The following is a 13678-nucleotide window of genomic DNA, read 5'->3' as shown; positions in this document are numbered from 1 at the left end:
TCGGCGCGTAGCTTGCGAACAGCTGGTCGCCAAAGACTTCTGCGAAGCGCGTCTTGAAGGTAGGGCAAGAGGGTATTTCTGCTTTGTAGTTGTTAAACCACAGTTCTGCCACACCCGCGAGATAGAAATTGAGGTAAGCGAGCTTGTCTGTGTCATCCCACTTATTGTGGGCACTTACCGCTTCATACTGCGACAGCCAGTCTCCGGCGTCTTGGTCGTCGGTCGCGTTAAAAATCACTGGATCTCGCTGTCGTGGCATTCCAGAACAGGTGACAGATGTGATTATCACTGCAGGGGGCTGGTTCATGTTGTCAGGCATTGACGAGGCGAAGGGCTTAGGTAGAGTCCGGGAACGGAGTTCCAGCTTGAGACAACCAGCACTCTCCACCAAATGTAAGAATACTGCTAGACGCACGCCGGGGTAGAGCAACCGTTTATTGGACCTAACAGCACCAAAACAGCAACCAGCGGTTTCAGCAGCAGCTGCAGCAGCACGAGCCTCCACCACAACAAACGTCTTCTTCATCGTTCTTGGAGCCCGTATTTGTCACTACAATATATATATATATATATATATATATATATTTCTGATGACGAGTCAGGTAGGCTTGCCCCCAACTCGCGAAAGAGTTGGTACACCACTGGCATCATGGTAAGTTACTGACATACAGAAGCAGAGTACCAAGTTTAATGTTACCTTCATGTACCGTGTTACCTTCATGTATTATGGCACAAGAACATGGTCCCTTGCTGAGAGCAGCAGTGTTGCAAGCTGTGCCAAAATTAAATTTTTTCCACAGAAATTAATCATGTGCTGCTGCATAGAGTGAAAAGGGGCTACGTCCTGCTCTTGTGCCAGGACTGCACTAAGTCTCACATGGGTAGCTTAATAAATATAAACTGAATCGTATTGCAGTGATAGTTTAGTGAGTTAGTAAGGACGTGTAGTTATAAAATGGCGCAACAGAAAAGCACAATAATAATAAAGAAGACGTGACACTGACACTTATCTTTGCGTTTTTTTTGTCGTCAGTGTTGCATGTTTTTTTGTTGCACCGTTTCACGATGAAGATTTATATTATTTCCAAGGTATACGTTTTGGACGTTGCCCAAGAAGCCAAGCCATATAAAATTTTTGAGCCCCATCTAGAGCTGTGGTCGCAAGTGTGCTATGTGGCCCAGAAGTTCTGCTGGGCTCAGCTGGTGGTTAATTCACAGAGTTCTAGTTGTCCAAAACACAGTTGAGCACGAATTCATTCATTTGTGTGGGCCTGCATATGCTCGACCTTCAATCGTACCGGTCTTTTTTGAAAGCTTGAAAGCAAATTATATGTGTTATATTATGCGGACTAATAATTTTCATTTGTGCTAGCGTTGGTATAAATGTTTGGAATTAGCTGCGATGAAATTTGCATGCATTTTAATAATGGCTGCGTGAGAAAGCCTGATTATTGATATTTTTTCCTGCTCGAACACAAGCAGTTTAACAAGCTAACGTTGCAAATTAAAAAAAAGTAAAAAATGACTAAACAATTCTACACACAAGAATGGGCACATTCGACTACGAATATTTTAACTCTTTCAGATTTCCTGCCTATGGCTGCAGTTGCCCTTCCTTTTGGCAACGTCGCCTCGTCCAACCTGGCAACCCTGGAGCTTCTCAAATTTTGTTCTTAATTTTTATTTGTCCGTATGCACGTGGGTGTGAGACAACGTTTTGGTGTGAGACAAGACGTGCGTCGGCTGACAACGGCACGGCTTCGTTCCCGGTGGATGCATTGTTTATCGAGTAAGTTCGGCGCGTTGGAAGTTCTTTCGGCACCGGCCGTCCCTGTTTGCTTTGGAATAGCTGTGCTCCTCACCATGTCATCATCAGGCTGGTGCACTTAGAACAAATGTTCGACGATTTAAAGGGAAGTTCTTTCGGCACCGGCCGTCCCTGTTTGCTTTGGAATAGCTGCGCTCCTCACCATGTCATCATCAGGCTGGTGCACTTAGAACAAATGTTCGACGATTTAAAGGACTACGTAATATTCACTACACGCACCCTTCCACGCGCACACCGTAAAGTGTTTCGAGATGCGAGAGCTACACACATCTACGGCGGAAGCCGTTGACATTCCACAGGTGGGTACCGCGTTGCATTACTTCGTTGCATTGTCCTGGACACAACGTATTCTTGACAGGTGTCCGAAGGATCTTGACTTGCGGCGCAAGTGGATCTCGGCTGTCGATCGCGGCCCGTTGTGGGCACCGTCTAAGTACAGCATTGTGTGTAGCAAACACTTCCGTGCGCGCGACTTCATGGCTGGGATACAAGCGGTCGGTTGGGTGAAACCCAAGGCCGTTTTGTCACTTGCTTCTGAGGTTACTGCTTTAACGCGTTGTCTGTTTGCTTCAGTCCTCTGTTTTCATTTTGTTCGACACCGGAGTCGTGTCTACTTCGTCAGTGTTTGAAGATGCGGTTGGAAAATTCGGTGTTTTACGGGGGTATGCTCAAATATCGTATGTTCTTCCGCTGTTCTGCGAACTTCGTACAGAGAATTAACCTTAAAGCGTTCTTTATTGCAAGCCTGACTGCGGCAGTTTTTTTTTGTTTTTTTAGTGCAGTTTTGTGCAGATTGCTTGTCATGATTGTTGTGCCGTACAAATTATGAACCGCTTTCGCGGCGAGAAAGGCTGCGACGTGCGTGCTTCAATCTAAAGCGGCACATTTACAGACATTACCAAACTAGCACCGACTGCATTATTCCCAATATGTTTTGTTCGAAATTTCCAGATAGCTGTCGAGGAAAGAGTGGTCGAAACTTAGTTTGAACGCGGCTCAACCTGACAAAGATGCTGTGTGTTTCAATTTTTTTTCCGTGCGCATTTCATCTGATGCGTGTGACCACAATTTTTGCTACCAGTCATTACAATTGTTCTAAGTGGTTATAACATGTCTCTTAAGTAGTTACACGTATCAGCTGTTTCAAGGTTAACGGGCTACCTTTGTGATGGGTTGGTTTGTAGAAATAGCCTATGGAGGGAAAAATGCTTGCGGAGTTCATCACACCCACCCATGCTTGTTTTCTTTCGTAAATGTTGGTTTTATTTCTTGAGCCTAGTGGTTTGTTTGTGCAAACTTCAAATACAAAAAAAAATCAAGGTATGGGGGTTGCCAGAGGTATCTGGGATTCTGCGCCGATAATTTGAGGGGCTCCAGCCCACCTGGTGCCCGAGTAATGCACGCAGAGATATGTACTCCCCCTCACGAATATTTACAAGCAGCCCACTTGGGTTAGGTAGCCCCTCTTGACCTATGTTGGGTGTTAAGTACCACATAAATCTGAAATTCTTCGATAATCACTGTTATTTCTTTGCCAAAACTTGTCACAATAGGCCAAAGTAAATACCGTGTACTGATGTGCATGTGTGTGTGAACGGGATATATACGGTGCCAAACATAGTGCCAAATGATGTAAAAAGGATAGCAAAAAAAAAAAACACAAGACACTCGAACCCTAGGGACTATAGTTGTGTACAACTTCAGAAGTCTGCGGCATTTCATTCTCGAGGGCAGCTGCATGCAAGCTGGCAGCCTCGTACATGCACTTTAATGTCATGAGCAAGTTGACCGGTGGCCCTGCCTTTGTGGAACATTACGGAGTACATCAGCAGCACTATATTTTTTTAGTCACGGAGGTGATCGGCTCCCACGCTTCGGTAGTTTGTGCGTGGCCTCGCTGGACTTCTCAAGTTGTATTTGACTATAGACGGCATCCTAAACTTTCCTTGCATGTTGTGAGATTAAGAAAGGGAATACAATGCCATGCCTACTTCTTTTCCTGACAAATGCTGAAATTCACGATTTAGCACGTTGACAAAAGATATCGCTCCACATGCCCTTTCCATCAGGGCCTCTTGAGAAGGTAGGATAAGCATTTATTTTGACAGTGGTTGTGCTCGTTTAGGACAGCCACCTCAAGTCAGGAGAGCTCAGTCGTTAGCTGTCTCGTTGGGCTTGCTAAATGAGGTTTGATAGCGGGACGCCTGAAAGTAATCAGGATGTTGATAATTGCCGCAGGCAAAGTCCTGGCACGCTAGTACGGCTGAGCCCCATGCATTGGCCAATATGCCAGATCTTGTCAGTGTTGGCGATGTCGCCAATGGGGTCAGGCGTACCTAGGGGAGTGCCATGTACCAGTGGTTTGTATGGGCAGTGCCAGTAGAAGTTGTAGATGTTCTGTTCATACTGCTATTTGAGGTGTGGTCCCAGATATTGCTGGCAAACTTTTAAATACGGAGCATTCCTTAGTGGCATGATGCCGCGCTGCGGCGTCGGCGGTGGCGCCGTCTACACTCTTACTGTGCATTATCACGTCTCGTGCTGGCCTAGGAAGACACCCACAAAACTGTCGTCTTCTTTGCCCTTTCTCGGCTCACAAGACCGGCTCAGGCAGCGTCTCCTAGTAAGAAACTGCTCATGTTGCACAAGCGTTCACTGGTCCCTCCGTATATGTAGGCACTGGGTCGCCCGTTTGGGTTCAGTCAAGGGCGTCTCCACTTGGCTCTCGCTTGACATTGAAGACAATGCTTATCTTTCATTCAATAAGTAAGCGTAAGAATGACGAAATAACAATTAATTTACGCATTCCCTAACCATACCTAATTACGCAACATTCATGCGATACCCCCACCACTCTGCGACACATTTACTTGAGTTCCCCCCATGGGAATATGGGGGCAGCATTTTTTTAATAGTATTTCAGATCCTTGCATGTATTGTGTATTGTATCCTGGTTTCTCTGGGCTGTACAGATAGTTGTAGTTAATGTCCGCTTTGTGTCCTTCCTGATTAAAAAAAAACAAACAAATTCACTCTAAAGGCCAACTGGAGCTAAATTTCAGTCTGTGTAATAATCCTTGTTTTGGGTAATGTAATATACAATGGAGCTTGCACGCAAAATGTTATGTTTAAAATATAATGGGAAGAGTTCGAAACTCATGGCATACATATAATCATTTTTGATAATCAAAGTGAAAAAAGACATCGCCACTATCACTTGCCAAAAAGGATGCATGAGAAAAGTGTAACCTGGAACGCGGTACTCCTTGGCATGGTTTCCAAGACGAGGTGTCAAGGCCCAAGTTTTAGCAACACTCATCTGCTTCAGCGCTGTTTGAAAGCTACTAACAAGAACACTGTACCAATAGGAGCATTGTGGCTTTGACTAATTAGTTTCAGTGTTACACTACTAGTTACTTATAGATAAGTTTTAACAAGATGAACGGTGCCATTAGGAGCACTGCGGCCTTGACAAGTTTGTTTCAGTGATACAGTACTAGTTACTTTTAGATAACAGTTTTAGCTAGATGAACTTTCGTTGCAGTTGGCCGCCATTTTAATGGCGGACATTGCAGCCACTTCACAGTAGGCGGTGCATAGCCACCCAAATCTTCAACTATCGTGCGCAAGCGCTGACTTTTTGGTGCGTCAGCGCCGTACGACGGAGCCAAGTTGCTAACAGAGCGAGAGTAAGCACATGCCCACAAGGCGTGCTCAGCTGGGTCCTTCTGTCTGCTTGGCTGTTTCTTCGTGAGAACATCGCCCTGCATTAACTCACATCAGACGATCTAGATTTGTCAGTTTATCTCATGCGCGGGGGCATGCGACGTATCTGCGGATTTCATTTTCTCGGTTGCTTGCTCATCTTCAGAATATAAGATTCGAACAAGATGCATAGCCTGTTCGTCTAAAGTGAGTTAATGCAGGATGACGTTCTCACGACAAAACAGCCAAGCTGACGACGGGTCCAGCTTAGCGTGCTTCGTGGGTATGCTCATACTCTCGCCCTGTTTGCAATTTGGCTCTGTTGTATGGTGCTGACGCACAAAAAAGTCTGCGATCGTGCACGATTGTTAAAGATTTGGGTGGCCGTATATTTGTTTATTTCGTCTCATGTTTGTTGCATGATTGCTCTCCTTTGCAGTGTGGCATAGCAACTGATTCTGGAACAGGCTCGTTGGAACCTAAGACAGACCCTGTGAGTTGCATTAGGTGTCAAAAAAGAGAATGCTAGGTCAGATTGCTCCGGTGCCTGTGCTCTGTGTTGGCACTCTTCACTTAGGTTACACCGATACATCGAACTTAATTACTTGAGTGACTACACTGCTTTCAGTCAGTGAGATGACTAATTTAGAGTGACAGTTAATCTGTGCCGTATACTTTTAGTTGTAGTGCATATTTGTAGGCATCATAAGAATGCAGATTCAAAATTGTTGTTTCTACAGTAAGAACAATTCATACCATGCCATTTTATTGCTCCATCGCATGTTTTACCTTGAGTGTAACGTCGTGGTATTACCTTCATTTTTTTTTCGTGCTCTTGGAGATGCTAATTAGATGCACAAGAAGCCAGAAGGGCCATTGTACGTTACGTGCAGTGGAGGAATTTCTACTTGGTCTTTGATTTGATGTAGTGGCTGCTTGTTGTATGGTCAGTCAAGAGGCTCCAGATTTTTTTAACGTGATAGTGTTAAAGAGCTTGCTTTGAAGAAATTCTAGTGCCTGTGTCGTCGTCATGGTTGGGACCGAAAAATCATCATATGCGTGACCGGAAAATCGAGAATGATGTGAATCAAGTGATTAAATGAAAAACCCTGGAGTAAAGTGGGGACTGAACCAGGGTTGTTAGGGTCCGAGCGGGGATCGAACCTGGGTCGTTTGCGTGGCAAGTAAATGTTCTACCAAACGGCCACACCTCTGCTTGTGAAACTAGTGAAAACAACTTTATCTGCTTAGAAATGCAGTAAAAGTAGCTTTCATGCTTCACAAACACACGCGTCTTGTATACATGCTTTACGATGCAACATAAAGTATTCCACTAATACTGCTTGGTACAAGCGTTCATTGCCAACTGGCGTTAGAATATACGATTATCATAATGGCCTCTGCTTGAAAGCTGGTACCTCACTACAAAAGGCACACACACTACTACGCCTATTTCCTTAAGGCCACGTATAGTGGGTGCATAGCAAATTCGAAAAGGTTTCATGCACTAAGTATTTGAAACACGCACTAGAAACAGGATGTCGCTGTCGCATTTAACTTTCAAAGATGAAGCTTTGGGGTTTCGTAATTTTTTACACCCCCCAGAGGAGCTCGGCAATTCGTAGAGTAAACCGCAGTGATCAGGTTTTCTGAATATTACAGTGCTGTACCAAAGCCACGTAGAAGAGGTTAGGGCCTGCGCACTCCCTCCGTTACGTCACGCACCTTGCCCGAGTGGGCCACGTCTCGCGAAAAAGTTTGTCTGCTAGCTGTGCAGGCTCTACTCACTTTCATGCACAAGATGTGTGTGGGGTTGCCTTCCACAGGTCCCAGAGTGCTAATCACATATATGTACTTTTCTGCCAAGCGTGCAGATATAAATCTGAGGGCAAGTTGTGTCAAACGACGTGCTAAAAAAAGCTTTCATTATTGTGCCCAAAAGCCGTAGCGTTAGAAGTGTGCCAGAATATGATATGGCGCATTTAGATTTCCTTGAATGAAAAGAAATAAACTACGATCCAATATATTTCATGGAAAATACATCATTTATTTATTCTAACGCGAATCTTCAAGACGTTAAAGGTAGCTTAATTGAGCGTTTTCAGTTTCCTCTTCAGTGTTGCGCCCTTCTTTGCCGCCGTTAACTTGTCGGTTTTCATTTGGATGTAGTTTTTCAGTAAGGTGTTGGCGGCTGCCCACAAGATGTTGTGAAGCACTGTTTCTGGATGATGTCCTTTGCAACAAATGTCCAAATCTTCATTGTCAATTAAAAGGTGCTTCACCACACTGAGAAGAAGCTGCCTTTGGTGCCGTCCTGCATGAAACCGGGCGGTGTTCTCTTTCGAGGTCAGCTTTTCTAGCACGATTTGTGTGTGCAGAACAGCACTTATTACTACTTGCTGGGGAAATTTTAGGGCCCCTCTTGTGAGGCCTTCGATTAGCATATCATCAACCATTGGTATATCCCTATCTTTTCTCGTAATGTTGGCCGCACAATCTTCACAGGGAATTTTCTTGAGAGAGGCTTGGGCGCAGTAACCTGCAGCATACACTATTGCAGGCAAGCTTTCCTTTTTTGATTTCACGTCCTCTTTAGTCAACTTGATGCCATATTCTTCTATCACCTTGGCTGCATCAAACACCATACTGCTAGGCTGAGACAGTTCCTTCATATCTGGAAAAACCAGCGAGTTCTGAAGCCCCAGTTTTGCTTCTGATTCAGATATTTGTTGGACGGAAATATGGTAGTTGGATCCACATAGCCGACGGTAACGACCAAACCTCTCCTCGAGGCTGTCTGTCTGAAACTTTGCAAGCAAGGCATATTCAAAACCTAGCTCCTCCAGGCAATACCAACTGACTTCAATCAAGGAGTACGACGTGAGACGTAGCGCCGAGTGCGTCTCCGTGGTTAACAGTCCTGCACGGCCAGGGCCAATCTTCAAGTTTTCCCAAGTGTCAAGCCAGTCCACAAATGCATTAAGAAACTGCAGCTGCATGTCCTCCATACTTCTTACGGGTGCTTGAAGAGGATTTCTTATGTGCTTGCCTTTCGATGGTGTTTAAGTGTTCACAACGCACCACCACTTGTGTATTAATTCAATAAATTCAGCAGTTTCTCGGGCACAACTCAAACCAAGCTTTGCACCATAAGGTTTTAGTGCTTCTGCAATAAATGGACTGATGACTTTCAGTGCTAGCTTCACGTTTTGTTTTTCGATCTTAGAGGGGTTCAAAGCCTTATAAGTAAGTCCGTATCCAAGTTTCGAGAGATTGTGTTGCTCGGAAGCGTACAGTTCACGAAGTGTCTCAAATGTTGCTTTCTCACTTGCACCTGTGATGTCGTACTCGAAATTTCAGGGTAAAAAATGGAACAGCCTTCATTTTTCTGGTTCAACCAGTTGTTACGGATGCACTTTAATAAATGCACGGTATCGACAATAAAAAATAGCGGCCTTGAATTGTCTGCTGGATGTGGGTACACAATGTCTACTGTGTTGTTTTTTGAAAACAATGACATTACTTTTCGGTTCACAGTGTTGTTATCAGTGATAACGGCAATTACTGTAAGTCCCGCTTTTTCAAGACCCAAAATTACTTCCTTCAGGATGGTGTGCAAATGGCTGGCTTCAATGTTGAAAACAGGAAGGATGTGTACCACATCTTAGTGCGCAGAAAGCAAGGAATTTGTCATGAACACGTGTGCTGTATTTGCTGTTTCAGAGGAATTCAATGCTGTCCCTGTCAATGAGCCACCCTTATACTAAAAAAATTGCTGGATGTGGATTTCATCTAACATGAGCGTTACGACTCTTGTGTGCGGCTTTAGAAGGCTCACCTTTTTGTAATGTACTGCAAAAAGCCTTCATCGCTTTGTTCGTTTGCAGGATTTGCATTGTACTTGTTGCACAGCCGTAATATTGTGAAAAGGATGAGGTAACATTAATTTCCCAGTGTTGCGAACGAATTTGTATTGGAGAGGAGAGATTGTATGAAAAATTCTAGCTAATATAAGAAGATCTGAAAAATATCTCATAGCTCCTCGCTCTTTAAGTAGAAGGCACAACTGTTCCTTCAGAAACTTGAGCGCTTCTACTTTCTCTTCTGGTAGGAGGTCACCATCAGACAGGTCATCAAGAATAGAAAAAATAATGTGGAAGCAGGCTTTCAATTTTTCTTCTTTTTCGAAGACGTCTAGAGCATTGAAACGCTCCACACTTTCAAGAATAGTGTGCAAGCTCTGAATGTCCTCTAGTTTTTCAGGAATGGGAACATCAGCAATGTGCAGCTTCATCTTTTTCTAGTAGGCAGAAATGTGCAATTCATTGGAAACAACCACAGAACGTTCCACCTCTGGAGGTAGTGTGTTACTCTGAATTTGCAGAAACATAACTGCAGCTTCCGTGCTGCTCACTATCCAATAGTCGGACAACTTAAGTTGTGATAGTTGTGACACGAGCTGCTCGAAAGATGCCACTCTATTCTTGCGTTCCTCCTCTTCGTGCGAAACAAGCAACATCTGAATGCCCTTTTGTAGCTGGTCTGCCTCACGGCGCTTTCGTTTTGCGTCAGGCTTCTTGCGAACGGGAGCACAGTCGGATAAGTAAGCGGGGCTGTTTGGAAACATCGCCGGCACTGCATGTTCGGTTAGTCAAGCAAGGCTCATCGGAACTTCTATAGTCTTTCCGTTGCTATCCGTGTAAGTGGTGGTAATCCTCAAATACTCTGCTTTGAAATGAAGTTTGCAGACCTGCGATATGCAAAAGCAAAAAGAATGTTTTAAAATATTTTAGCAACATTTTATATATGTTTTTCTGCCTGATTACATTCTAGAACATTATAATTAGCAAAGATTGAGATCTAGAGCGACGCTGCTCCGTAATGCACTGCACTAGCACAGATCTGCGACACAGAATTCGCTTTATGTGAAGGTTTATCGGTAAAAATTTTAAATTCTTACCTTCGGATCACGGAGAGTGTCCATGTCGACGTCCTCGCGACGAATAGCGCGTTTCCATTTTATTCTGCGGTCGTCTCTAGGGAAGGAGAACAAGCGGACCTTCAGTCCACCGTCATAATTTCCACGACAGTTCAGCACGCAGCAGCGGCCCATCCTGTGAACTTCCTGGTAATTTCACGCGAACAAACTTCACTGCTTGGACTCCAAATTACACAGCCAGGGTCAAAACTTGCACATATCTCCGAAGACGTCCACCAGCACTATTTCAAAATTCTTGTGCAGCGTAGCACCTCGGTTTGCCAGGGTCAAACAAGTTCTAACAGGCTCGCCCTAACGAAGGGAGTCACTGAGCCTGCATTCCCCAACCGGTCCTCACAATGCCCACCAGTTCGTCGGGCTAGGTGTGCTGACGTCAGACAAGGAAACGGAGGGAGTGAAGGGGCCTTGCAAATTCTAGGAGGCGCTGGCTGTACGCGCGCAAACCCTCCATTAAAAAAAAAAAAATGATTCCTGCGTGCTTTTCCTATGCCTGACCAATACTCCTTTCATGTGCAGGGACGCGAAGTCACTGATCGGCGACTTGACGTGGCACGCAGAACATCGATTGGTCTAAACCACTCCCGATGACGAGCTATGCCTCCCCCCACCCCTCCCTGTGAGAGAGAAGGGTGGTGAGGCCATGCGAAAATTTGAAATCAGCTCCAACCAATTTTCTAACCCTTGTAACTTCCTTATACCGGGTGTTCAAAATTAAGCTTTATGATTTTTTTAAAATTAGGCGCTCGAAGGCACGTGAGAACCACTTGTGCAAATAAGTTAAGCGGCCAGGGGGACAGAAAGTTAGATGATAATTATCGCTGTCAGCAGCCCAATTAACTAAAATTTAATAATTAACTTTTTACTGGCTGCGGTAAGTTGGCATGTTTATATTGAAAAAATGTAGGCAGTGGTGTTTGTACACAGTTTCAGTTGGAAGATTTTTTCTAGCACGCCTGTGTTCCGAGATATCCGGCTCCAAAGTTTAATTGTCTTTCGCACGATTACGCATGCAAGAGGGTGAGGGTCCGCGCAAAGCTCCTCCCTAAAGTGACGCATCTGTTGCGTGTGGTGTTTAGTGTGTGAAGAGGGTGGAAGCGTAGGCATAGGTGATAGCAATTACCCTTGCCCTCTCGGCCGTCGAAATCAAAAATCGAAGAACGCTTGCAACCAGTGTCGTAACACGCAACTGCAGAGCCTCTAACGATAGTGGCAGATACCATGCCGAGATAATGGTGCGAGCGGAGAATCTGGATGCCAGTGCGCGTGCGTAATAATCACTAGAGAAGCATGCGTGGTCGTTGCCTGGGCTACGCGAATAGCGTGACTGCTGATGTCCGAGTACTGTAACTTTTATTGAAACAAGAGCAACAACTCCACCAATAATAACTGAAACAGTTTTATCCTTGCTAACGCATATTTCCTGCTGCTACATAAGCATATTTCGGTCATGCACAAATCTCATCGAAACTCTTCACCTCTCAAGACGTCAATGCCCCAAAAAGTGTTCAAAATGCCTGCCTTCGGCAGCAACGCAAAGCATGAACCGCTGTCGCGTCGACTCGATGACTCGGCGCAGTACTTCTGCAGGAATACTCGCACAGGCAGATGTTATCCTGTCCTTCATGTCATTAACATCGCTGGGCTCTGTTACGTAAACTCGATCTTTAACGTAGCCCCAAAGGAAAAAGTCGAGCGGAGAAAGGTCAGGTGATCTTGGTGGCCAAAACATCGCTCCTGCGCGCCCAATCCACTGTTGTGGAAAACGTCTGTCCAACCAGTTCTTCGCCCTGGTAGAAAAATGTGGTGGTGCTCCATCGTGCTGAAACCATACTTGGCGCAGGTCATTCAGGGAAAGACTGCAGACAAGATCATCAATGACAACACCTAATATTTCTTCTGTGTACATCTTTCCGTTCAAGTTGTCCTCAAAAAAGTGAGGTCCGATGATCCTGTCCCCGAGTATGCCGCACCACACATTCACACTCCAGCGAACTTGATGCTTGTGCTGCCTCAGCCAGTGTGGGTTTTCTTGTGCCCAATAATGGGCGTTGTGAAGATTAACACTTCCATTTCGGCAAAACCGAGCTTCATCAGTCCAAATTATTCTGTGCAAAAAGTCATTTTCTTGATCAGTTTTGATGAGGCCCCAATTGCAGAAGTCAACTCGCCTTTCAAAGTCCGCCTCATTTAGGTCCTGATGAAGGTAAACGTGATATGGATGGAACTTGTGCTTTCTTAAAACATTTGTGACTGTTCCGATGCTGCGACCGCACTGATCGGCAATCTGTCGGATGCTGAGCTCTGGCATCGAGGTTACGCACGCGACAACGTCGATTTCAAAGTCTTCATCGACGATTGCCTTCCTGGTCCGTCTCGGAAGGTGGACAGAGCCTGTTGTGCAGAAGCGTCGAAACAGGTTTGTGAAAGTGGGCCTTGTTGGAAGGGGACGGTGTGGGTGGCGAGACGCGTAAAGCTCCATTGCTAACGAAGCGTTGCCATTCATTTCAGCCATTGCAAGCACCACGTCTACTTTTACTTTGGTAGAATACCTCACGCCAGAAGCAGCCATATTAGCTCGAAAGGACTCCACGTGGATTTCCTTGGTAGACCTTCAATGCAGAGACGCTGTGCTCTAACCGGAGGCACCCTAGTGCAGGACGGTCCTGCTAACGCGTTCACAAGAAGATGTCTCAGTGTGATCTAAAGTCACGAAAAAACGTCGCGAAAAATGGTCTCCTGTTATCGCGTTCATCAGGATCATGCGTAAGGCTCATGGCGCACCGCGCTGTCACATTTTGATTTCGCCGGCCGAAGAGGGCAAGGGTAATTGCTATCACCTATGCCTACGCTTCCACCCTCTTCACACACTAAACACCACACGCAACAGATGCGTCACTTTAGGGAGGAGCTTTGCGCGGACCCTCACCCTCTTGCATGCGTAATCGTGCGAAAGACAATTAAACTTTGGAGCCGGATATCTCGGAACACAGGCGTGCTAGAAAAAATCTTCCAACTGAAACTGTGTACAAACACCACTGCCTACATTTTTTCAATATAAACATGCCAACTTACCGCAGCCAGTAAAAAGTTAATTATTAAATTTTAGTTAATTGGGCTGCTGACAGCGATAATTATCATCTAACTTT

The sequence above is a fragment of the Rhipicephalus microplus genome, chromosome 3, assembly GCF_043290135.1.
Source record: "Rhipicephalus microplus isolate Deutch F79 chromosome 3, USDA_Rmic, whole genome shotgun sequence".
NCBI lineage: Eukaryota > Metazoa > Arthropoda > Arachnida > Ixodida > Ixodidae > Rhipicephalus > Rhipicephalus microplus.
Note: the sequence above shows the minus strand (reverse complement) of the source record.